Genomic DNA, 25,854 nt, shown 5'->3' with positions numbered 1-25,854 from the left:
CCAATTTACCCTCCCACCTTCAAATGAAAAGACACCAGAAAGGCAAGATAGCCATTTCTCAAGGCAGGTTCCCATGGTTTTGGGGGAATGGCAGATGCCTTTCTGCAGTGGCAGCTGCAACCTTCCGCAAGGCAGAAACTGCAGCTCACACTCTCCCCTTCTTCCCCCGCCCAAACCCACTACCTCGCAAGTCCACACAATCCTTAAAAGCACACACATAACTCCTCCAACCTCGCATCCCCTCTCGCAACCCACACGGCACGCACGCCAGGATGCCTGCTGCCACAGTAACGCTCAACCCACTCGGTGGCCCCACCCCTTTCAGCCCCGCCCCCGCCCCAGACACCAATGGTCGCCGCTCGCTGCTCCCGACGGGTGCGTTGATAGGGCAGTGGGGCCTGCCACTCTCAGCGTGCGACCCGCCCCGTCCTCACTCGGGGCTGGGGCTGGAGGGGCCGGAGCATCAGCGTGAGTAGCTGCGAGCAGCCGCGGCGGCGGCGGCGCGTTGTTGCAGTTGCGCCATCTGTCAGGAGCGGAGTCGGCGGGGAGGGGGCTGCCGCGGGAGAGGAGGAGGGGTCGTCGTGACCGAAGGCCGCCGAGACCCGCCCGCCGGCCGGCCGCAAAAGCAGAGGCAGGGGGCCCTCCGAGCCGCGCGTGCTCTTCCGTCCGGGCGCGCCGCGCTTCAGCCAGCGCACCGAGAGCTCTCCGGGCGCACACAAAGCCGCCGCCCGCGCCGCACCGCCCGGCGGCCGCCGTCCGCGCCAGGGAGGGATCCGGCCGCCGGGCCGGGGACACCAGGCGCCGCCCCCTCGGCGCTCTCGAAGGCCCACCGGCTCCCGGGCCCGCCGAGGAGCCACCGGAGCCGCCTCGGCTGCGCCGGAGGAGGGCGGGGAGAAGACCATGTGAATGGGCTCCGGAGCCTGAGCGCCGCGCAGGTAAGCGGCCGGGGATGCGCCGCGGGAGGGCCATGGTGATGCTGCGGAGACGCCGGCCACCGGCGCCCCCGCGCTGCGCCGCCTCCGCCGCGGGGCCCCGCGCTGCAGTCTCCCTGCCGCCGCCGCCTCCGGGGCGCCCCGCGGGGCTACTGGGGAGTTGGCCCCGCTCGGAGTCTTCCCGCGGGTGCGCGGGAGGACACCTCTGCGGGGTGCGGCCCTGAGGTAGCGCGAGGATGGGGGCCCATTTCCTCGCTGCGAGCGGGCGCGGGGTGAGAATAGGAATTGGCTGGGGGGCGAGGCTGGCCCAGACTCCACCCTCGCCCTCCTTTCGGGGGCCCCCCGCGGGGACTTGGTCTGTGCGTGTTGTTTTAATGTCAGGGATGATGTAATCACTTAATAATTGATGCCCCGTGCTGCTTCTCTCCCCACCCCATCCCACCCCACCCCACCCCACCCCACCCCTGCCCCACTCCTCCACCTCTCGGCCTCCTCCTGCGGTCGTCGCTTTCCTCAGCGCATCCTCCTGCCTATTTCTGGCACCTCCCTAGCACTTCCCCCATCCTCCCCTTCACTCTTCCTGTGCCACCACCCACCCAACCTTCGCCTGTCCCCCGTGCTGGAGCCTTCGCTCTTCTTCCTCTGCCTCCCACCCCTTCTGCTCCCTCAGGCTCCTTTCTCCTCCCTTCCCTGCTCGCTGGATTTCCTCTCTACTTCCCCAGATCGATGTCTGTTTTTGTTTGGTCGCCTCCCCTCTCTTATCTCTGCGGCCACAGGCGGAGGGGACTGGGCCAGAAAGAGGCCACCGAGGTTGGGCCCAGGCGGAGATTTGCTGGGACTCAGTGAGAAGAGGGATAATAAAATCACCCTTCTTGCCCCTCCTCCCTTAATAAATCACACAGACTCGCCGGGTGTGTGTGTGTGTGTGACACAAAGAGCCCTTTCAGTGCACGGAGAGGAGACGCACAAAGTACCCAAGGATGGGCACGATGATTCTTATTTCTCTTCACTGGGGCTTCCCTTTCTCTCAGATAAAGCGGTTGATTTTCTCTCTGAGAGTCTTTCCTGCCACATTTACCAAAAAATAAAAGGCCCCAGATGCTTCAGGGTGGCAGGTGCTGTCATTTTGCTGTATTCATGGACCCAGTAGTGTTGACTGGCAGCTGCAGTATTTCTTAGATTTAAGGGGGAAATGATTCCAGCAGTCTTAAGAGTTGCTTTACTGTCAAGGTAGCCCTCCTCTGCCTTGTTTTAACCTCTTCTCTTTTGGGGCTAGGTACTAAAGAGCTGGGGTAGGATAAATTGGTGTGGGGGCAGAAGAATTTTGCTTCTGAATCAGATAATTAAATTGGTGTTTGATAAGAGTGAGGCAGCCAGACTTCTTCTCTGAAGTCTAAGAAGTGCTGAAGTCTTGAAATGAAATTTTGTCTGCCCCGTGGCGGTGTTTTACCTTTATATTTAAACAAGTTTCTGGGGGCATAAAAACCAGCCTAAATTGGATTTGGAAGACCACTGGAGACCGTGTCTCTTCCCTGCTTTAGGGTAGCCTCCAAACACCCACATCCTTCCTCTCACCACCAAGAATGGCAATACTTTCCACCCTTTGTGCTCTTTCTCTTGAGTCCCGGTCCCATGGGTACTGTGCTTGCAGATGAAGGGACTCACAGACTTTTGGAGGAAGTGGTTTGTTAACTATCTCAGGTTTGGGGGTACTTAACTACAAGCAAAGGATGTAGAGAATCTTTTGACAGAACTTTGAACCATCTGTTTGGTGTTCCTCTTAAAGAGGAAATGTTAATGTAAATCTAGAGGCTTAATGTTCCATTTTGTAAGCCAGTGACTACAACATGCTTAATTGATAATGTGAAAACTTACTTTGAACCCATTTGATTCCTAAGAGCATGGCTCCTGGACGATTGTAATAGATCTGTCTCAAGTTTGTTCTTCAAGAATTTTATTAGAAAAGAGTTATGATTCATTAAAACATTTACTTCTGCACTTTCTAAGGACTTTCATCGTGGAACTTTTTATATTAAAAAAAAAAGCAATAGGGTTAATGAGTGTACTGTAAAAACAAAGGGTTGTTTGTTTGATGCCAGACCCAGGAAGGAAAGTCAGTGCACAATAAGCTCACACTGTGTTGACCAAGCTGAAGAGACTTAATGATAAGGTTGAATGTGAACAAATGCACACTCTGCTTTCTGTACTTTGTGTTTGTGCTGGGTCTGGACTCTCCAATTCCATCTGATTTGCTTGGGTTCTATTTAACCTTTAGGGCTCAGCTCAAAAGTCTTTGATGCTTTTTCCATCCTCCCCTCCGAACAAATCACCACACCTCCAATTTTGTTTTCCGACTTCAGCAGCAGGCACTATGTTTGGCATGTCTCTGTTTCCATCATTAGTCGGTCAGCACATTGAGAGAAGGAACCTGGTCTTACTTAATCCTGTTTCAGTAAATGCGAGTTAGGTCTTTGGTATGTGCCAGGCACCTGGATTCATTAAGCTAATGTTAGCAGCTGTAACAAATAGGCCTGCTAAAATATAATGGCTCAAAAGCAATAGATGTTTATTATTCCTCATGAAGTAGTCCCCTTTTTAAATGCCTTGGCCTGGAAATGACACCCATCACTTCTATTCACATCCTGTACACAAAGGCTAGTTATATGGCCACATTAACTGCAGGGGAGCCTGGGAAATATAGGCTAGCCACTTGACTAAGAAAAAAATCAAGAAGAAATGTATTTTGGGCCAGCAGCTTTGCCATATGTTGCCACTCAACAAGGCACAGTCATTGCCCTCAAGGAGTTTGCAGGCCGGTGAGATTTAAAATATATGGAGACCCAGAGCCTGTACCCATCATTGCTTTTATTCTTTTGATTTCATGAGTTCAGATCTTTTTATTTTAAACGTGTTTCAGAAAACTTTGCTTTTGGTCGGTTCAAGTAGCTAGTTCCCACTCAGTGATTACTTTTAATGCAGTGATCTTAGGCCTCCAGTGTTGACTTTGATTTGGTTCTTGTACTCCAGGAGCATCTTTCTTGGCCCAGTTTTTTTATTTGATGATTTAAAGACTCCCAAAGTGGCTAGGAGGGTCCTTAGAAATCACAGTTCTACCTCGTCTTAATTGAAAGAGGAAAGTAAGCAGGCTGCAGAGAAGAAATTTCTTGCCTGGGGGCATGCTAATGGGAAGGGGGAGCCCTGGCAGGCCCAGCTCTTGGTCCTGCCTGGGTCCCCTTCACCACACAGCTGCTCTGACTTGGTGACTGTGAACCCTGCCCTGCGTATTCCATGGAGATTAAGTGAGCTTCCAGATCTCCAGGAGCAGGGCGAACTGCTAGTGTTCTGGATAGTCTCTGTTCTCCACAGGCCTCCAAACTGTTGGAGCAGTGCACTCCATACTATTCATCATACTTGATAATGCACATATTTTTGCTACAGACAGTTCATTATATTCATCTGATCTGCAAACATTAGCCAAGAATGTTATTGTGTGTGAGGCGCTGGGAGATAGGGTCATGAAAATGAATGCTTCTGCTGTCCTTGTTCTTCAGGGGCTCACAGTCCCCTAGAAGAGATAAAAATAAATAAATAATAGCTAACTTTCATTGAGCATTTACCATGTGTCAAGCAGTGTTGAAATTCTAGTCTTAACTGAAACCACATTACATCGTTTTTGTTATCTCCATTTTACGGATGGGAGATTGAAGCAGGGGAGGTTAAGTAACTAACTCGAGATCATAGAGTTATTAGGTGGTAGAGGCACAATTCGGGCCAGTTTGCTTGCAGAGCCCTTGCTCTCAGCCATTATACAATATGCAAAATATTATATACGGATATAATGATATTAATTAAAATGCCAGGAGGGGGGATGACTAAATGCTTTGGAGATTGATACTTCTGGTTGTGAAGTAACTTCGTATTTAAATAAAAAAATAAAGTTAAAAATGGGAAAGCAAAGCATGTTGATAGTGGAAATAATTCTACTCTGTGTGATTTCCGTTTTAAGCTGGGTCGTTCTGTGGGCCACAGACAGGTCTGTATTTGTGAATTGTCCCGTGTATTTACTCATTCAGCAGCATTCATTCCTTGTATCCACCATGCCAGACACTGAACTAGATGCTTCAGGGGCAGAGGTGTGATCCTGCCCCAAGGAACTTACCTGGATAAAGGAAGTCTCTGACCATCGTGATTCTAGGTCCTCACAAGAGCAAGAGAACATATAGAAGGGAGCAGGAACTCTGCAAAGAGGTGGGAAAGTGGGGCAGCCAGGCAGAAAAGGTTGGAGGAGGTGTCTTTGAGATGAAGAGTAGGAGTCAGCTAGGAGAGTGTTGTGTGAAGGTCATTGCCTCAGAAGGAGCAGCCCAGAAGGCCAATGCACAAACCTTTTGGGAAATTACAAGTAGTTCAGAGTAGGTGGGGGTTGTAGAGAGAGGGACAAAGGAAGAAGATGGGGCTAGAGGAAAGATTGAGAATGTTTTTGTAAGTACAGTGGACCTTCGAACAACATGGGTTTGAACTGCACAGTCCACTTACATGCATTTCTTTGATAAATACAGTACAGTATTGGAAATGTATTTTCCTTATAATTTTCTTAACATTTTTCTCCAGCTTACTTTATTGTAAAAATGTAGTATATAATACATATAATGTACAAAATATGTGTTAATCAATACTTTGTTCTCAGCACCCTCAACAGTAGGCTATTAGTAGTTAAGTTTTGGGGAGTCAAAAATTATACACAGATTTTAGACTGAGTGGGGATCGGCTCCCCAACCCCTGCGTTGTTCAAGGGTCAGAATGGCAGAATGCCATGCAAGAGTTGTAAGTGGAAATGATGCTTTGATCTAATTTGTATTTAATAAAAGAGCATCTGGCTACTGTGTGGGCTGTTGACCAGAGACAGACAAGACCGATGCAGGGAAGGTAGTTATGGAAACTCAGATGAGCAATAGATGAAGGAATGGAAGTGGGAATGGAACAAAAAAGAATAAGAGGGGGTGAGACAGTATATGGGGGGGTGGTACAGAAGAGGAGTCCTGAAAAATTAGGTGGAGAGAGACATGCAAACAGGTAATACAGTAAGACAAGAGAGGGCAGATGTGTAAAATGATGGCTTTATCATGGACACTTTGGACTTTCAAGTCGAGGTATGTCATAAGCAATTGAATAGATGGGTCTGGAGTGAAGACTGGGACTTAAATGTAAGTATTAGCAGCAAATTAGAAACTGCTTGAAACAACGGATGTGGGCAATATCACTCAGGGAGTTTGTAGGCAGGGCTGAGGGAGAGCCCAGGAATGGAGGATGGAGAGGAGCCCAGGCCCTGAATGGGAGAGGTACAGCCAGAGTATTGAGCAGGCCCAGGGGAGAGAGGTATCCCTAATCCCCAGGAGGGGAGGGTTATGCCCTGGAGATTAAGCAAAGTTAAGAATGAAAAGTGTAGTTTGGTTTAGCACCAAAGATCTCTGAATCTGGCCAGAGCAGTATCAGGGGACTAAGGAGTGGAAGTCTAAAACTCTCCTGCTCCCCAGACCAAGGCAGAAACATGGATCAGAACCGCAGAACATACAACCATAAGGGACGAGAGATCACGTGGTCCAACATGTCTGTTTTACTTAAGAGGAAAACTGAGGCCCAGAGAGGCTAAGTGACTTGTCCACGGTGGCAGAATCACACGTTAAGCCAGGTGTCCACCCTTCAGCCCCGGTGAGGGATGTGGTCAAGAGCATGGACTGGGGTGTGCTCCTGGTTCCCTTTCCAGCTGTGTGAACTGGGCCAAGTTACCTAAACGCTCTGTGCCTCCCTTTTTTCACCTTTAAACCGGAGATAATCGTTCCTACCTCAAAGCTTTGCTGTAAGGAATCAGTGAGATAATAAACGTAGAGCACTCAGAACAGTGCCCCACACATGGGAAAAGCTGTGAGTTTGCTGCTGCTGCTGTTTCGTGTGTGCGCCCGTGTGTACACACATGTAACATATACATACAACATATATATCCCTGTATTCCTGTATCCCTGATGTATTGTCTGCATAAAAGGAAACTGCGTATTTTAGAAAGAGATTTGGGTGATGTCAGGTCTGGGTCAAGAATTACTGGAAAGGTGAGAAAGTTTATATAGTATGATTGAAAACAGCATATTTAGCAAGTTTTCTTGAGAAATGCAGCAACTTTTTTATTTTTGAGAATAGAAAACATAAAAGCTCTTTGAAATTAGCCCAATGAAAGGGTTTCTTGGTTTTAGCCAGATAACCAGAATTTTAACCTATTTATAATGTAAATCCCTTGAGTTTGGCTTCGGAATGTCATCATGCTTCCTGAAGGTAGAGACTACAGAGTAGGGGGAGAAAACATGAGTATGACTTCCATGCACTGGCTTCTTCTGAAAAAAGAGTGATTCAGATTATTTAGAGAAATATCTCCCCCCCCCCTCAGTGTTTCTAGTTGAGCAAATCTAATTTTTAGCTGCTAAAACACGTGAGTAGCCTGAACCGTATTACCAGAATGGACTTGGGGGACATACAGTACAGACAGCCTAGGCGTAAGTGGCACTCTGGACTTGATTAGAACACAGTAATCCTAGAAGGATATAAATTGAACTGGATTTATGGTCTAATAAAAACGTGGGAAGAAAAGATAATGCTTACTGACTCATGAAACTTTAACAACGTTTGTAAGGCTCTTAGTTGTCGTAATGTTTGGATGAGAGCGTTTTCCCATTTGTCTCAGGGCTTCCAGGATGACCCGCAGGAGGCCTCACTCTGGATGTGAAGCTGACTTGGGTCCTTCCTGGATGTTTTTAGGAAGCAGAGATCATCACATATTTCAGCCCTTGTAGACCTGTGACCTCAAGCAGCACCTTGTTGGTTTGGACAAATATGTATTGAACATCTATTAACTATAAATTTGGGGGAGAAAAATATAGAGTATGGGAAGGTCTTAGCCCATTGCTTATTTCGATTCGTAAGGCTTTTTCTGAGGGCTACTTATTTCTGGCCTTGTGATGATGTAAAAAAGCATGTAGCACACCACAGCTACTCACCCCTCCTTAAATACACCATAAAAATAATAATACCTACCACTTTTATTGCACCCCAGAGGCCTTGTTAAGTGCAGTAATTTACTTAAATTATAACAACTATGTGAGGCAGGTGTTATTATCCCCATTGATCAAATGGGAAGACTGAGGCTCAGAAAGGTAAAGTAACTTGCACATTGTCACACAGCTAATTACTAGAGAAGCCAGGTCTGTCTGGCTCCTAAGCTCATGCCTGCTTTTGCTCCAAAGCTGTGGTTCCTCATTCCCTGCCTGCTTTCTAATGTCCTTGCTTTCGCTTTGCAGTTGCTTCTGTGTTAAGTGCTGGAGGATATAAAGACACCTTCACCCCCTAGTGGAAACCTCACTCCTTCATTGCTCCATTCAAGACTTACCTTCTGGGAAGCCCCCTCTTTGGTCCTCTCTCTGGGCCCCCATGACACTTGGTTACCACCTCATCGTCACCCTAATCCCAGTCTGACTTACAAAGCAAAATGGTGTCAGCTGGGTGAGAGAATGGGGGGATACTGGTCTTTTTCACTGACTTGTGAGCTCTTTGGAAGTCAGGGACTATATCATATTCATGGTTGATTGGCCAGCACAACACCCAGCATTATTCTATGATGTACTATTATTACTATTCCAATTTAACAGGGGGAAACTGATGTATAGGAGGTGATTTAGTCAGGCTCACACAACTAGTCAGCAGCAGAGCTGGAATCTGAATCCAAGCAGTCAGTCTGACTCTAGAATCTATGCTCCTAACACTAAATTTATTCCATCTCTCAAATGAGATCGTAAATTGTAAGGATGGAGACCATGCATATCACCTCCTAGCCCAGTGCCTTCACAGTCCACACCCAGTAAACATCAGCCCTCTTGTTCTTCCATGCACCCTGGCAGGACAACAAACAGAATATATTGAACTAGGTCTTAGCTCATAATAATAATAAGGAGAGAACTTTAGGGTCATGGTTATGAATATTCTCTGAAGATCTTATAGAGTGCATATTCCCAGGCCCTCTTCTGACTCAGTAGGTCTGGGGCAGGCAGGGTTGAACACCGAAATCTCTTCTGGAAATGAGAACGGCAGTGGGGATGGACCCATCAGGGAGGTAGCTTCTGAAAGACAAGGGATGAAGCAAGCATAGCGAGTCTCAGCCACATGCATGAGAGCAGGCCGTGAAGTGGTAGAAAATCATCAATCAGCCAGAGCCAGAGCAAGCAGCCTCCCAGGGGAGGCTGGGGATCAGAAATCAATCACAGGAAGACCACTTACTTTGTATTTTTAAGATTCGTAAGTACCTGCTTCTTTTGAATGTGCTGGTGGGATTTTATCTGATGAATTTAAACACTTTCATTTTTTTCAGAGCTTCCATCTTTGAGGTTCCCAAAAATAGTAGGCTTTTCATGGAGTTGTATAAGGATTCCATCTGCTTTATACCAAAAAGTAGGGCTTTAATGGAAAATTAAAAATGAGCCAGATCGCCTTTCCTACAACAAAGCCCAGGGCACTTTTCCCAATCCTTTCTTCTTTTAATCCTCAGAAAAAGTTACTGAATTTGTATTTCTATGAGGTCCTCCCACCTTCCAATTTAAATTCTACTGAAAAAGCAAATAAACACAAGTTTCTTCATTTCCACACATTGTCATGTCTATTTAAAAGCAATAATGGTTTCAAATATTGTCACTTGTGAAATTTGATTTTCATTTCAATTTTCATTTTATTCCAGAACCGTGTGATGTGTTGCCTGTAACTAGGCACATGCACACAAGGCTACTCGAAAAGTGGCGATTTCTGTTAAAGGTTTCTCTTATTTGCTCCCAGAATTTGGAGACTTTCACCTTTCATTGTGGAGTTTATTGTCCCAACGTATAAATAAAAACAGAGCACCTCATTGTTTTCAGATGTAACAGCTGAGTTATCAAAGAACGCTAACATTCTGTCATTGTCTATCTCTTATCATCATCTCTTACTTGAAAATGTCAGTTGTGTGGCTGTCCTTTATATACACCTTTGCCCGATCTATATTCTCTTAATATGTTATGTCCTTCAGCCTTTCCCATGGTTTGCAGATCACAGCTGCAGTTGCTTCACTCCTGTGCCTTCTAAATTGAGTGAGGAGATGTCGATCCATGTAAAATGGATGTGCTGGCTGATGTAGACACTGGTGCTCTTGCCTCGGCCCTTTACTAACAGCCCAGTGAGTAAGAGAAAGGCCACATTCCATAGGCTGGCATTCAACGCCTTCCACCATCTCCACATCCTTGGTCATACCTGGCTCACTTCATTCACCACTACACTAACACTTGATTAGCCAGATGTCAGTCTACTCTCTCATTAATATTAAGTATGTGTTCTGACCTTTGTTTTCCTTTCTGGAATCCCCTAATCCTTCTTTCCCCTCAGAATTCTACCCATTTTTCAAGGCCCAGCTGTAATCCCAGCTCTGGGAGGATTCCCCTAATCTCCTCATCCTTTCGAATTGAACATTCGTGAGCAACTGTCTCCTAATAAATGATGCATTATGTTGTTAAATTCTCATATGAGAAATCCAAGGTGCAGAGAAATTCTGTGACTTGCCCAAGGTCCAATAATTTAGTTTAGACTGGAATCCAGGTCTTCGAGAAATCTATGTATATGGGTTCTGTTTTCTCAAGAGATTGTTGGCCCCATGTGTGCAAAAATATTGTTTGCTGCCTGTCCCCCCTCTATACCATGTAGCACAATGTCATTCATAGTGCAGATACTCAGTGGGTGGTTATTCAGATAGGCCCTGGATCAGGGCACTGGAATATGTAGCTGGTTTCCCAGCCATCTATGGGGCTAGGCTAGCATCTCCTTGGACATTGAGCTTCTGTAATTTCTGATGGCACCAGATTGACTCTTTGCCAACGCACGTGGTTTAGGGTCAGTGATTGTCCCAGACTGTCTCAGGAACCACCATTGTATTTTTAAGAATGGTATGTGTTTAGAGATCTTTTTCTTATAATCTTGAACTTTTTGTTAAAAATTTAGAATGGTCAGAGAAGGGGGAGCTGTGCCTGGGTGGCTCAGTCGGTTAAGTGTCCAACTCTTGATTTTGACTCAAGTCACGATCTCAGGGTAATGAGATCAAGCCCTGCATCAGGCTCTGCACTCAGGAGGGAGTCTGCTGGAGATTCTCTCTCCCTCTGCACTTCTCTCCCCACTGCCCCCCCCCCCCACCCGTGTGCACACTTGTTCGCTCTTGCTCTCTCTCACACACACACACAAATATTTTTTTAAAAAATTTAGAGTGGGCAGGGAAATAGTTACTTCTTTGTCCTCTGCTGTTAGGCTTTCACCAATAAGATTTTCACCAAAATCATAGGGATTTACCAGTGGTGCAATGACATCCAAGACCGTGGGAAATGCAGACTGTTTCAATACCAGGAGGAACCTGGGAGAATACAGTAGTGGATGGTGGAAGTGGGATGAATGCAGAGTGGCTACCAGTGTTGTGCCTGGAAGTCTGTGAGGACTAGTGAAGGTCGGTGCCCACCCATTTCCACACCTCTCAAAGCAGCATTTACCTGAGTCCTTCAGCCACATGACTGTGGCTGTGGGAGTGCCTTCCTCTCCGTGTGTCAATTTTGTTCACTTGGTAGTATCATCATCTGAAGAATCTCCCTAGTAGGGGAGGAAGTTTCCATAGACTTAATGTCCTACAAAGTAATGACTAACACTGTATCCTAACCAGAGCCTCTATATATCCTTCAAAAGAATGACTAAAAATAAACCTTATAAAACGTTTTCCATGGTTAGGGTCATTACTCGAGTCATTTTTGTAACAAAATGCACAACAGCACAACAGTCAATGTTTGTCAGCCACTTATTAAGAGTCTTCTCAGCTACCTGTGAAAAGTTCTCTGTGATTCCTCTTTAATGTGTCCCCCTGCCTAGCCCTCACCTGGATGCCAGCTTTAATGTATCTGAGGGATGGAGAACAATAAGAACACGTTCCATGGATATAGACCAACTGCCGCAGCCATGAGGGGAAAGGGGAGGGACCTGGCGCTCCACTGTTGTTTGAAATGCCATTATGGTCTTTGGAAAGTGGTAGTGAACGTTTTTTCCTTCCTTAACCATACATAGTTGATGATTTGAGCATACCCTCCACCCCCACTACCACACAACCACCTCCTTAAATGTGGGAGATCACATGTCACTGTCGAAATGCACTTTCTTCTTAGCTGGCATGTAATGTCACCACTTCATGTATTTATCTAATTTGTTCATATTCAGTCACTTTTGTACGTGGCATCGTCAATGTTGTCCATTTTCAGTAGCATGCTTCCGGAAGGCTGAAAGCCCACCTCATTTAATTTGCTTTGTGCTGTCTAGTACTACACTGAGCTGAGTGTTTATTAAATGCTTGCTGATCGTGATTCTAAGCTGCCAAGCTGGGAGGTCTTACAAATGTTTCCCGTACTTCTGGCTTGAGATGCATCTTGAATAAATGTTCTTCTTGTACGTGGTGCATTAGGTCCTCTGCATTGGTAGATCCTCAGAGTCATGTTTAGAATCCGGATTTTGGTTGCACAGTGTTTTAGGTTCCACCTTATGTTCTACCTCCTTGGGTGAAAATGCAGTGATGCCAACTTCTAATCCTGTCTGCAAATTAGGGCCAAAGCATAGGTAGATAGTGTGCCGTACCACACCCTTCTTGTCATGTAAGTGTGGTTGCCCATATAATTCCCACTGTCCTATAGTCATTGTTCAACAGATTCTTGATTTCAGACTGCTGAGAGTTGGAGGTAGTTCTCTAAGAGGCCAAGAATTGCTCAGTGAAGGCCAGTGATGTGTGGCTGGGAAGCTCCTAGAAGGACTGCAGTATAATGAGCAGAGCCAGATGTGTCTGTAGGTGCCAGTAGTTCCAGGGAAGTTCTGGTTAGTTTATACCTAAGTGTGATACAAGAAGGATTGGCGCTTGGAGAACTGCAGCCCCAAACATTCTTTGACTGTACCTTGACTCAAGTATGGCATATGAGGAAGAGCCCAGCGTGGGAAGTTAAGAGTCCCTGATCTAGGGTGTCCAAGGCAAACTCTACTGCCTTCCCTGATCTCCTGTCCCTAGCTGTGACAGAGGTTCTGTTTGTAGGGGATGAAGTACCCTGGCCTCCACTCCCACAAGAATGTTCCCATGCACTGGAGATTCAGAACTGCCACGTGGGAACAGCCCCGCTATGTGCTCCCCACCAGGACACCCGGCTGGGCTTTCAGAACCTCCTACATGAGCTAGAACACACAGAAATGATCCACTAATGAGGGTCATGTTGGTGAGACTGGAGAGAGAGGGGATAATGGATCAGCAAAGAGTTGGCAGGGGCAAGATCATGATGGGTATAGAAGGGGCCCTTGTATGTCTTCTGTGGCTGCAACAAATTACCCCAAACTGGTGACTTAAAACAACAGGAAAAATTTCTGTTGTAGTTCAGGAATCCAAAAGTCTGGAAATTAAAGTGTCACTGGAGTTGGCTCTTTCTGGAGGCTCTGTGGGAGATTCTGTTCCATGCCTCTTTCCTAGCTTCTGGTGGCTGCCGGCAGTCCTTAGCGTCCCTTGGCTATTAGACCCATCACTACAATTTCTGCCTCCAATACACATGCAGTTCTCCTCTGAGTGTCTTTGCATGACCTTCTCCTCTTATAAGGATGCTTGTCACTGGATTTAGGGGCCAACCTAATCCAAGATGATCTCATCTTAAGATCCTTAATTATATCTTCAGAGACCCTTTTTTCCCAATGAGGTCATATTCATAGATTCCAGATGGGCATATTTAATAATGGGAAGGGGGCCACTTTTCAACCCACTATAGCTCTCAAAGGGATAAAAATTAGCAGTAACTTGGAATGAGAAAGAACACATGGAAAGGTCTTTGCAAGTTTGAATGCCCACTGAGGGGAAAGCACAGTATTTTACATGTGTGATTCTAACTATTACTGCAAGGATAAAGATACACATGGAGTATCTTGAAGCTTTTCAGTAAAATTGGAGGTTGAGCCATCATCCAAGGTTGGAAAGCTTGAATATGGGAGAGGGGTTTGGAGAATCTAGAAAAAGTCCAAACAGCCATGAAAATATAGGGTAACATATAGTTAATAGGTGGATAAAAAGTATTACAGAGAGGGTGCCTGGCTGGCTTGGTCGGTGGAGCATGTGATTTTTTGTCTTGGGGTTGTGGGTTCGAGCCCCATGCTAGGTGTAGAGATTACTTAAAAATAAAATCTTTTTTTAAAAAAGAAAAGTATTACAGAGAAACAGTGAGGCCACATTGGAATTTGTAGGTCTTTTTAATAGTTTCCTTTAGGCCAGTTTTGTGATTTTTTGCCTGGTAGTACTTGTTACTTTGGAATGGAAAATCTGACCTTGTGGTGACCTAGAGTTGAGAATTGATTTGAACAGTCAAGTGAGAAGGGTGTTCTAAGAGACTGAAGAAAATATTAGTTGAATCAGCTGCAAGTAGGATTCAGGCTGGATAGGGGAGTAAGCTAGAATTGGGATAGTAGGTACAGTAAGGAAGGGTCTGAGGTTTTAGGGATGTGATGAGTGAACACAGCAGGTATGGTGAAGGGGAAACAAAGGCAGGAAGGCCTTAGGAAGAGGAAATCAAGGGAGTGAAGAGTTCCAAAATGATGCTGAACGAGGGTGGCTTCTTGTTGAGTGGATCTCCGCTCAACTGTAGAATAGCGATTAAGGACATTACGTATAAATACTTCAAGAAACCAAAAGCCATAGACCTCTTTTGCCCTTGGTTCAAATACGTGTGTAGTTGACCCTTGAACAACAAAAAGGTTAGGGATTCTGACCCTTGGGCAGTCGAAAATCCATGTATAACTTTTGACTTACCAAAAACGCAACTGTTAGTAGCTGTCTGGTGACTGGAAGTCTTACTGATCGTCAGTAAGTCAGTTAACATATTTTGTGTGTTATATGTGTAATATACCATACTCTTACAATAAAGTAAGCTAGAGAAAATATTAAGAAAATCAACCATAAGAGAAAATACATTTATTGTACAGTATTTATTAAAAAAATCCATGTATAAATAGACCTATACAGTTCAAACCCATGTTGTTCAAGGGTTGACTGTAAATTGTCTTCTAGAAGAATGACTTGTCAGTATGTTGCACTTTTTAAAAAATCCTAAATGATGGGGTGCCTGGCCGGCTCAGTCAGCAGAGCATGCAATTCTTGATCTTGGGGTCGTGAGTTCTAGCCCCACATTGGGTGTAGAATTCACTTTTTAAAAAATTTAAAAATTCTGGAGGACTGTTCTGGGATCTCTGAAACTTTGCATTATGAGGAGCTGTTTTAGTGGTGATAATATCTTAAACTAGTATTCAATTTACTTTCCCTTCCTTCTAATTCTTGTTGCCCTGGGAGTCTCCCCCATTGAGGCTAATGATTCCATTACTTCAGGGGGAGGACAGAATATTGTCTAGGACAAAGAAGACGTTGTTCAGCTTTTGACTTTCAAAACAGGCCCTTGAAGCATGTTTCAGAGACCAGAGCTAGCCCAGGCCTTCACTCAAAAGAGACAGGCTTTGTTAGAAGAAAAATGATTGTGGATTCCAAGGAGGCAGATCTCAGAAGGCCTGGCATATATTGTACAGTAAGCCATGCAGGAAGGAGGAAATACCTTCCTGAGATGGAGCATGGAGCCTTTAGAGATTAGAGGAGATTAGAGAGAAATGAATGGTTCTCCGAGATCCCCCACTTCAGGAGGGTGGAGGAGAATCTTCCTCTTGTCTGGAACCCTGGAAGGAAACCACCTGCAGTGTGCTCTGCAGTGGGGCATGTGTATGCAGAAACAAGCCCTGAAGTGCTGTCCCCTCCCGGTTCCCCAAAGCCTGCATGTGGCATAGGAGAGATCCCAAGCCCTGCAGGCCCTTTCAGGCACATGTGGAGGAGCAGAGGGAGAGTGGGAGAGGCTTGGAGGCAGAGTGAAGGAGGCACAGAATGAACTATGCAGTCTCACTCCTAGAGACTGGTTGGGTTCGATCTACCAGTCACATGAGCGGATCAGCAAAACCAGGCCAACACCCAAAGACAAAGGGACAAAACATCCCAGGAGGCCACTGAGGGCGTGGAGGGCAGCGCCTGGACTAGGCCCTCACCCATCCTGTGGTGGTCTGTCATCTAACCAAGGGGGATGGAGGTACAGGGGGTGGGAAGGTGCACGGAGAAGGGCAAGGGCAAGGAACATAGCCCCGGAGACAAAGTTTGAGGTAGGTTTAACTTGACTAATTGTGCTGAGGCAACTAAAAATTTTAAATCTGGAGAGATTAAGTTATCTTGAAGTGGCAAGATTGTTTTTTCTGCCATAATGAGAAATGCAATGGTATGATCAAATTGAATTCAACTATGGAGAAACGAAGTAACATTGTTTAAAAATTTATTTATTGGGCGCCTGGGTGGTTCATTCAGTTAAGTGTCTGTCTTTGGCTCAGGTCATGATCCGTGGACCCTGGGATCAAGCCCTACGTTGGGGGGGGGGGGGTCCCTGCTCAGCGGGGAGCCTGCTTCTCCTTCTCCCTCTGCTTGCTGCTCCCCCTGCTTGTGCACGTGCGCGCGCTCTCTCTCTCTCTCTCTGTCAAATAAATAAATAAAATCTTTTTAAAAACTTTGTTTATGCAAGCTCTGTGCCCAACGTGGGGCTTGAACTCATAACCCTGAGATCAAGAGTCACATGGTCTACTGACTGAGCCAGCCAGGTGCCCCTGAAGTAACATTTTTGTTTACAGTTGTGTATTAGGTGTAAATTTCAATCCTGCCACAGTGTCTGAGCTGTATTTTGTCTTGATGATGGTAACAATGGTGGCAGCGTATTCACTTGCTTATATTCTTATAGTACGCTTGTTCTTTTGAGGAAGTCATGTCTTAGTATAGCTGTACTAGGTTCCTTTTGGGCAAGAAGTGGGAAGATCTGCCCTCTTGAGGAGCAGAGTTGTGTACCAGATATTCCAAAGTGAAGTGGGGACTCGGGGGCTTCCCATTGTTTAGCTTGTGGCAATTGTTCCATGTGCCCTGAAAGGAAGGACTTCAGTTGCCATGGGGCTTCAGGTCAGTGGAAAGTATTAGAATTTCAGGCCTTTCATTAATGAGTTTACTGTGATGCTGGAGACTAGGATAGAATTTTTACTGGGTGTGATCCTTCAGTTCCACATTTTAAAGGTATCGGTGAATACTCGAGGTTATAGTCTGACTATAAGAGAAGAAGCTCTTCGTTTTTGTTTGGTCCTCACGTGCTAAATAAAGAATGAGTTTATGAAGGGATTCATTTTCAAGTATAATTCATAAGTAGTTACCAGAACACTAAATGAGAGAGGGGGAAACAAACCAGTTAGCTCTTTTTAATTATGTTTCATCTCTCTTTGACATTCATACAAGGATGATGCTGCGTTTAAGAAGATGTTTTAAAACCTGCTGTTTCTTGAAATGCCTAGTAATTTGGGAAGGGAAATCTTCAGTCTTTTTTTTTTATGTCTTGCTTTAAAAAGTGTAGGTTTGGTGATGTGGTGAGGATACTGCTTATGTATTTTTCACTAGAAAATTACTGTGACGCTTTGAGCATATCTTCTCAAAACATAAATGCATCTCATATTTTCCCACATCTGTCAGTGGGAGCCAAGAGAGCTAGAAATGTGGGATCATGACAATATCGAGAGGAGTCACTGAAATAATAATACAGAATTTTAAAAAGTTGATTTATTAACTGACATCATTTCAATAATATTTTGGATCTTGGAAATAGTTCTAGTAAAAATCTCAAAAATAAAATTTCTAAAAATTAAAAACATGTCCATATACATTAGAGAAAAAAAAAAACAAACCTTTTTATACTGATTAAGCATTTAAAAGAACCTAAGACCATAATTATTTGGGAGCATATATTCACTCTAGTCAGTTTTTAGCCATATGTCTTTAATATCCATGTCATATATTTTTTTATGAAGAATGAATGTTTTAAATTTTCTCATAGATTTGCTTGCAGTCTCCTTCAAAGTTGTGTCTTATAGTCAGTATTTGAAATTGTCGCTGTCTTCACTTGGCATTTATGTATACATCAAAATATTTTTCACTGAGAAAATAGTTCTTTCTACGGATGCAAATAAGCTCAGAGCAAATTCTGCTAAATGGAGGCTTTTCTCAGACTAATTTTTTCACGTAGAAATGTGTTAATATTTTAGCCCAAATATTTTCACCCCCATTTTACCCCCATTCTGGATTTTTATCATTAATAAATGTTTTTACAGGGGTGCCTGGGTGGCTCAGTTGATTGTCTGACTCTTGATTTTAGCTCGGGTCGTGATCTCGGGGTTGTGAGATCAAGCCCCAACTGCGGTCTGCGCTCAGTGGGAAGTCTGCTTGAGATCCTGTCCCTCTCCCTCTGCCCTCCTCTTGCTTTCACTCACACACACACTCTCTCTTTCTCAAATAAATAGATCTTTAGAAAAATAAATATTTTTACAAAACTCATGAAAATAAAATCCACTGTGGTCCCTTTGAATGGCTTATCACATTTAGATGACGCAAATCATAGATCTTCGTAATTTCACTGCATTCCGGTTCATAATATCAGTGTATCCAATTAAAATTAGGAGCACCATCAAAAGATCACCTCAAGTCGAGTTCCTTCAAAACATCATAAAATAATTTCAGAATTAAATCTTGGACACTGCGTTTAGTTCCTCCTTTGCTTTGTTGGGATAAATTTCAGCATCTTCCTTTTGCAAGCCCTGTTTTCAAGAACTGCAATTGGCTAAAGGCTTCAAAAGCTGAAATGTTTCGGTGCTTCACTCACTGCTTTGATGAGAGACTTCCAGCTGTTTTGGAACAGAACGCACCCAGACTTTACAGGTTCATCATCGTACCATTAGGAAACAACTAGGTTGATGTAGAGAGTCGTTTCTCAAACATTTCTAGAACTTGGTTGCTGATGACAGGTGGCAAAATAGAAGGCATGTATTACGGTGCTGAAGTGTTTATAGTATTTTTGTAGTTCAGTTTTCCTGTTTGTCAATTTCTACATCTATAGTTTCTTTTGCATTTGGTATGATATAGCCACTTATTTGAATTGGCAGTTATGAATTGTGCATATGCCATACGCAATTCCAAGTGACTTTCTCTGCTCCACAGGTTTCTTGATTTAGTAAGGACAGTTGTTCTTAGCATCATAAAATTTGTATTTGTATTTCACTACAAAAACAATTTCATCTCTCATGTTAAACTTTCTACAATTTACAGTAGCATTCACAATACCAGATGTTTCACCACTGACAGAATGAACTTCACAAGCTTTATTTGATCCCAGGAAATAGATGGGGAAAAAATCAAACCACTATTGGAATTAATTGATTTTTCTTCTTAAAACACCTGATAATACTAACCTAAAACTGGAATCATTTAACTGTTAAATTTTTTTTTCTTCTAATGAAACCAACACATTAAAAGCTATCACTTTACTTTTCATATATGCACAGAAAATCTGAACTCAGAAACAAGCAGAATCAGGTTAGAAGAGCAGTCATTTGACCTGAAAAAAAGGTCGTGCTTCCTAGAGTGCTGTGGTCGTGAATCTTCCATTGCTGCACGTGTTAAGTTGTCCTCAGGCACAGCCTTGTTACAGTAATGGTTCACGTTTGCAGTAGTCGTTGATTTGCGTTTCTGCAGATCTGTGGCCCTGGTTCATGTCGTGAACGATATCGCTGTGGCTCCCATGCTGGAGAGCAGACATCAACAAACATTTTGTGTGAGTTAACATTTCATCATTAGCCTCCTTGAAAAATAGAGATTTAGTGCTTAACTTTTCACTGAATTTGCAGTTTTTTCCATTTTATCTCATTACCGCTGAAAGGAATATTGCAAAGTGAAATAGATAACCATCAATAAATGACAAAAACACTGTAATGCAGGCATTTAGACCATTCTTGAGAAGGGTCATTTCACGAAAATATTTCGCATACACCTAACCTGTAATTTTCTGTTTCCCGTTGACCCTTCTGACAGGTGTCTTGTGTAACTCCGGCCACCACAACCAGTCATTGCATCCAGAGTCTGGCAGGAACCCCACCCATTGAGACTGGGAGGAGTTAGCTGCCCTTAACTGCTCATATCTAAGTGTTCTTTATTTTATAAGCTTCCTGCATGTTTTCCTTGAAAAGGAGGTGTCTACTTAAGCCAAGATTAGAAAAGGACCTGAAAAGAGATGGATTGTTACTGTTCGCCTTTCAGACTTGATCACATTAGGGTGAAAACTCTCTTCACCATGGGATTATCTCACCCACTGGCAGGCAAGACTATGGCAGAAGTTGGAAAGGCAAAGTGGAGTTTACCAAATTCAATCTTGGTACATTTTGATATAATTATTAATAATACTTGGTTTAAAAATGAAACATCTGGACAAATGTTTAATCTGACAGGCTCCAAGGACAATAGGTGTAATCTAGTACTTTCAAAGGCAAAGTGGAGTTTACCAAATTCAATCTTGGTACATTTTGATATAACTGTTAATAATACTTGGTTTAAAAATGAAACATCTGGACAAATGTTTAATCTGACAGGCTCCAAGGACAATAGGTGTAATCTAGCACTTTCACAGAGGAGCCAAGGTGTAAAGTCACCCTAGTTAGAGATCCTATTTCTCCATCTGCTTTGTACTGTCCTTTCTTGTTGGAATAGCTCTATGCTCCCCTACTGTAGACTTCCAGTTCCAATTCCCACAACAGCTGAGTGAGCTTTTAAAAATCTGGGAGCTCACATTGCTGGGTAACACCACTCAATTGTCTTCCTATTGCAGTTAGAATAAAATCCAGCTCTTCACCAAAGCCCAGGAGGCCTTTCATGCTCCCACCCTCACCAAACTGGCCCCACCAGATTTTAAGCTTCCAGGGGACCCATACCTTGTCTTGTTTTTTGCCAACATAGCACATGAGAGCGGCTTAATATCTTACCTCAGAGGAATAAATATGGTCTACTTTGAGTTAATGAAAGGAAAAAAGTGGGAGTGTCTTGCTAATCTGTGGCCATAAGGAAAGCAAGTCTAAGTGTCTCTGTCCTAAATATTATTTCTCTCTTTCTCATAACAAAGTTGGACAGCAGAAGGTATCATAATAGGACTAAATCCTTCCCATTAGTAGAGGTGGTTATGATGCCTACAAACCATTCTGATTCTACAGTCTCCCAGCCTCTCCCCACCCAGGCAAGTAAGTGTGCATTACAGGGAGTCTATTGTTTTCACCAACATTAGATCAGAGATTTTGTTTCAAGTACTCCTGGTGTACGAGAGGAGGAAAGGTGCCTCTCTGGTTGACTTGGGGGAACTGGACGTATGATGGTGGTGGTAGAATACTTTGAAGTCATGATTTTGAGATCTTGTGGTGTACTTACACACCTGCTCTCTACTGGATCTCTTTCTAAAACATGCTCCTGTTCAATTTTTATCATGAATGCCTTTCCAAGGACAGTAAATGGTTTTACACACTAGGACATCGTTTCCATGGCAACTAATGTATTTTAGCAAAGACAGACTGCTAGAAGTAGGCTAAAAAGGACAAATACAGAAATGGCACAGTGTAAAATGTGGGGCAATGTGTGTTGTAGTAAAGGTTGTTGTTTTTTTTTTTTTTTCTGACTTCTTGTTTAGGAAAACCTGTATAACTAGATCTTGGCTTCTTAACTCTTACTAATAAAATTTTTACTGCACGCAGTACTGTCTAGTATTTTGCTGACACAGTTCCTTTACTTGGTCCTTGGGGTTTTCTTTGTTTACTTTAACATCATGCCCATTCCATCACCATACAGACATTTGTGATTTCATCCATCTTTAAGATACATTATCTTCACCTCGTGTTCTCATGTAACAACCACCTCACTGCTCTGCTGCCCTTTACTGCTGTCCTTCTTGAGAGGGTTGTCTACACTACCTGTCTCTGCACAGGGTTTGTCACCACCCCTCATCACCTTTCCACTCAGGCTTCCACCCCACCGCTTGATTCAGTTGGTCACACTGTCATCCTCTAAGGCTATTACAATTACCTCTTTTGTTTATTTCGAAGCTAACATGTGTAATTATACATTTCAAATAATTCTACAAAACATGAAGCCCCACAGGATTAACATTTACATAAATGCAAGGGCTCGTGTTACTCTGCTTTGTGCATCTGAATGTGCTTGGATTATTTTGTTACTAATAAAAGCCCCCTCTGTGCTCTTAAATAACCCCAAGGGGCAGATAGCAGCCAATTTCCTATTTAATATTAAGAGAAACCAAGGGCTGGATCTTATGACTCAAGAAGATAGCCAACCAGTCTACGGGCTGGATTATACCCTCGATAATTATATTTTGTTAGGCCACATGATGTATTTAAAAAAATTGAACTAACATTTTAAAATTGGGCAGTTTTGTATAAAAACTGAGATTTTCCATTTCCTTTGAAAAGAATTGGAAGGTCTGGCAAAACCGAGCCCGCATTCTCCCATGACAGCAGCCTGCCTCAGCAGTCCTGTAGCTGTCCTCCTGGGTCGGGGCAGGGCTCTTCAGCTCCCCCCAGCTCCACCTCACCTGCTTCATTCACTTGTTTTACCTGCCTGGCCCTGTGGGTTATGTAGTAAGTATGTGACCCCCTCCTGCACCCCTTCCCTCACCCAGTCACGGAACAAATAAATAGCAAGAGCTAGGGATAGAACGGGCTCCAACTGCTTCCTCCCTCGCTGTGGACCACAATTCTGTGTTTTAGAGAGTAATTCATAGGTCAGTGGTCAGAGGCATCATTAGGTGAGGCAGCCTCTTTTGCACCTTACTACTCGAAATAGACCCTGCAATTACTTGTTCTAGGTACATTGTTCAGATTGGGGCACATGCGGGTACTTCCCCATGTGTTGTATGAGCTGTCAGTCGTGACGTGTACGATGGAGGTGCTGTACTAGAAGTTGGCAGTTACCTGAGCATAGAGAAGCTGGCCAGAGGGGGAAAGCTCCAGCATCGTAACAGGGGTTCCAGATTTTCAATGAGCATAGATTACCTTTTCAATGAAGTAAATAAGTGTTTATATAGGATAAATAAGAATGAGGTAGTAGGACAAAGTCCTCTCCCAGACTAGACCCTTTCCTTCAGACTCCTTCAGGAGTCTCGACTTGTTAGCAAATCCCTGTGCCCTTCACCATTGTGAATGTGGACCTGTCACTGCACCTTTGGCAGGGGGCTGGGTGGGGGGGATGGGTAAGATGGGAGAAGAGGTGGTGAGTGCTGCCATCTTGAACCTTGGTAGGTTCATGTGTGGAGGAGGACACAGGAGAATGAGTTAGTCTGGGGCCAGAGTGAATGGCTAAAGGAAAATACATTTTTCCTGGGGAAACCAGGCAATGAGGAATACCCCACAACAAAGGGCCTTGTCTGACTGACTCCTGTCTCCGGGGCCTGCCCCAGTTGTTGGGCACACAGGAGACTGTGGTGACCTTGAGCGTGGATGGTCCCAAACACTGCGCCGCGTGTCTACGTGCAGCTGTGGAGGCCTCAGGAAGCCCACTGAGAGAGTGGGCCTGTTCCCAGGCTTCAGGCAGGGAGCCAGGGGCCTCCCCTCACCAGGGAACATTGAAGAGCTTCTGTGTACTCTCTGTATGTGTCTCAGCTTTCTTTGGAATTGTGGCAGAGTCTGGCCCTGCCTGGACATTTTTGTGCCTTGGATCCTAAGTTAATAACCGAAGGAACAGTGCCCCTGTTGACACACTTGATATGGAAGTTGCTGTCCAGTGGCCATTTTGTCCTCGTTGCCACTGACATCACACCACGTACAGTTCTGAGGTTCTCCCTTTAGTTTTGATTGACTAGAGCTATGATCGTTGGAGCAGAAAGCAGCCATTCAGATGTGAATAGACGTGTCTAGTACCATGCAGATGTTTTTTGGCAGGTTGATGAATATTTTAAATCTTTTTCAAGAAGTAAAAGGGTTTGAATTGGAAATAGAGAAGATTCTGTGGCAAGGGAAAAGTATATTTCATTTCTCTCTCAATCTTCTTTTCTTAAAATAATCAAACAAAAGCCAGAACCAGGATTTCAGTCTTGGGTTTGTCATATCCCTTACGTCTCCTTCTTCATATGGGAGTTGTGATTATGACTCTCATGTATTGAACCTCAGTTTCTCAGTCACATTTTTTTAAGTAGAAAGGAAACACTGGCTAATATTAAAAATAACAGCAGAATCTCCAGATTGGATCTTTGTCACTTATTTATGGCTAAAGACACAGGACTAAATGGAAAGAAAGGTCATCTTCTGGTTCTCTATAGGCTATGTGTGGTATGCGGGCACACCCGAATTTGTCTCCTCCGCCCCTCCCAGCACACCCCCGCTGTACTTGCAGCTTGAGTCAGTGCAGCTTCGTTTCCTTCATCCCTGTCGGTCAGTTCTCCATTAGTCACTCTGTCACCACCGCTCCTCACCCTTCACCCCTCCATCACAGAGCTGCCAAAAGCCCCCTGGTGTGCTCAGCACCGCCCCGGCCACAGATGAGCTGGTGTCCGAGCAGGGGACACCCTGAAACAGGTACTGAGTAAAGTGCTGTAAGAACACCAAGGAGAGGAAATCTGATTCGGTGCAGAAGTGGAACCAAAGGAAAACAGGAGTGAAAAGGTGATTTTGTCCTGGGCCCCGACAGCGACAGCTAATTAGGAGAAAGCTGTCCTGACCCAGCTGGGTTGGTGAGATTGGAGTGACAAGGCTTCGTCTGGGGCCAGGAATATGCTGGGGGCTATATCTATTTTTCTGCCCTTTCCTGAGATAGAGGCGAGTAGAAAAGACACTGATAACCGCAAGAGTGTGCCTCTAACTGGCTGACTTCTTAGCTGGCCTCTGCCTCAGTTTCCCACCTTTCTCCTACCAGCCTACCACCATCCTCTTAACTCCCTCTCTCCAGTGCAATTCTGCCAAGCGTCTTGCCATTCTCTGAACATGTGGCTGATGCCCCATTCACTGTGTCTGTTTATTCCTCTGGCCTGTGGTAAGGTGCCTGTGGTGGGTGCCCAGGGAAATGTCTGCTAGGCATTTTTAGATAGGAGAGCAGTGGGGCTACAGGGATGGCTGCATCAAGAGAGAACTCACAGTTGAAGGCTTCTCAGTTTTATTTTTAGACTTTTCTCTAAAAACAAAGATCTCTATGTATTCTCCCAAAGATAGAGGATTTGATCCGATCTAAATAGTTGGGAGCAGCTCATTTTTGGCCAGGGCCTTATCCCCTGGCTTCCATTCCTGCAGGCAGTCACACATTTGCAACATTCATGGATCAGCCTTTTCCACTGGGGAATCTGGGTCACTTCAGTCATGTTTCTCAAACAAAACATTAGCACTACTTCAGCAGGAAGAATAAAAGCATGGAAAATACTCTAATGCCCACAAGCCCACAGTTGAATATAGAGTTAATTATTCAAAGTGTCTGTATAACTCCATATGCATATCTGTGTCTATACAAAAACACACACAAGGGGAAGGAGAGGTATATCTTGCCCTAAGCCTTGGGAACTTAAAACTTGAATATTCCTAAGACAAATAAAAGGTATTTCTTTTTTTAAAGATTTATTTGTTTGAGAGAGAGAGAGAGCATTCCTGCACACAAGGGGGAGGCGCAGGGGAGAGGGGAGGTACAGGGGAAGAGGGAAAGAGAGTCTCATGACCCTGAGAGCATAACCTGAGCCAAAACCAAGAGTTGGATGTTGAACCAACTGTGCCACCCAAGCACCCCAAATAAAAGGTACTTCTATTTCACTTAAATATTTGGTGACAAAATTTATTCTCAGCTTTTCAGAAACACACCCTTTATTTAAGACAGATATACGTGGCTTTAAAAACAAATGCCACTCTTCATACTAGACAG

The 25,854-nt window shown here is 44.4% G+C and overlaps 1 protein-coding gene across 4 annotated transcripts in view; it reads left to right on the top strand.

Annotated features, from left to right (window-relative positions):
• Nucleotides 1-534: 534 nt before the first annotated feature.
• Nucleotides 535-25,854, top strand: part of FYN (FYN proto-oncogene, Src family tyrosine kinase) — a 205,966-nt gene continuing 180,646 nt past the window's right edge. For 2 of the 4 annotated variants that reach the window (XM_087865401.1, XM_045798495.2), the window contains exon 1: nucleotides 773-935. The gene's annotated coding sequence lies outside the window, so the exon portion shown is untranslated. Of the gene's footprint in view, nucleotides 936-25,854 lie in introns of all 4 variants that reach the window. The other 2 variants (XM_045798497.2, XM_087865402.1) reach the window with 2 other exon arrangements.

Source organism: Ursus americanus, chromosome 11 (genome assembly GCF_024610735.1).
Source record: "Ursus americanus isolate L20-20 chromosome 11, mUrsAme1.1.p, whole genome shotgun sequence".
NCBI lineage: Eukaryota > Metazoa > Chordata > Mammalia > Carnivora > Ursidae > Ursus > Ursus americanus.
The sequence above is the reverse complement of the archived record's forward strand: the minus strand, read 5'-3'. Positions and strand labels throughout refer to the sequence as shown.